Source organism: Rhea pennata, chromosome 8, assembly GCF_028389875.1.
Source record: "Rhea pennata isolate bPtePen1 chromosome 8, bPtePen1.pri, whole genome shotgun sequence".
In the NCBI taxonomy this organism is placed as follows: domain Eukaryota; kingdom Metazoa; phylum Chordata; class Aves; order Rheiformes; family Rheidae; genus Rhea; species Rhea pennata.
This window is the reverse complement of record NC_084670.1, coordinates 24303592-24304369: the sequence shown is the minus strand read 5'-3', so window position 1 is coordinate 24304369 and position 778 is coordinate 24303592.

Genomic DNA, 778 nt, shown 5'->3' with positions numbered 1-778 from the left:
CTCTGTGACCTGTTATTTCAGATTCTTATTTTAGAATTCTTCAATACCGCCCTGATGTTTTAAATATATATATGTGTATATTTTAAAGTCTTGGTTATATGCCTAGAACTCTGAAGTCTTACCTTTGATAGTGTTTTTCAAATGCCTGACTTTGCAGAGCTGTAAGTAGTATAAGAAATCTGTTATTTCTCTATGTTGAATGCAGAGGTAAGGCACTAATGCTGCCTTGGAGGAAAATGTGACTTCTAGCTTCTGTTTCTCCAGTTGTCTGCCTGTCCGTGATCATAGCTGGCAGACTGTTGGTAAACTAACATTTTGCAGTGACATTTTGCCATTTTTTAAATTCATTTTATTGCAGCTTGTGCCTCTAGGCTGTGGATCTGGTTGTGCTGTGGTTTCAGGCGCGCTTCCCCCCTCTCCTGTAGTTACTGTTTGCCTTTGCCTAGCAAAGCATTTTTGGAAACCTGAAGGAGAAAGAGGGGAAGGGCCGGACCTGCGGCGGCGGTTCCGGACCCGAGCGCCGTGCGGGAGCAGGCGCCGGAGGGGAGCGCCGGAGCGGGTGAGGATTCCCGCTGCTCCCGTCGTGCCCCTGCCTGCAGCCGGCCGCAGCTCGCTCCGCCTGCCCGCGGCTTTATTACCCCGGGGCACCGGCAGCGCCGCTGCTGTCGGGCAGAAGCCCTTCCCGGCGGTAGTTTGGCGCTGTACCCGCCGCAGCGCCAGGACGGGGGGAGGCGGCGGCGGCGGCGGGCGGGCGGGGCGCGGGGCGGCGCCGAGCGCA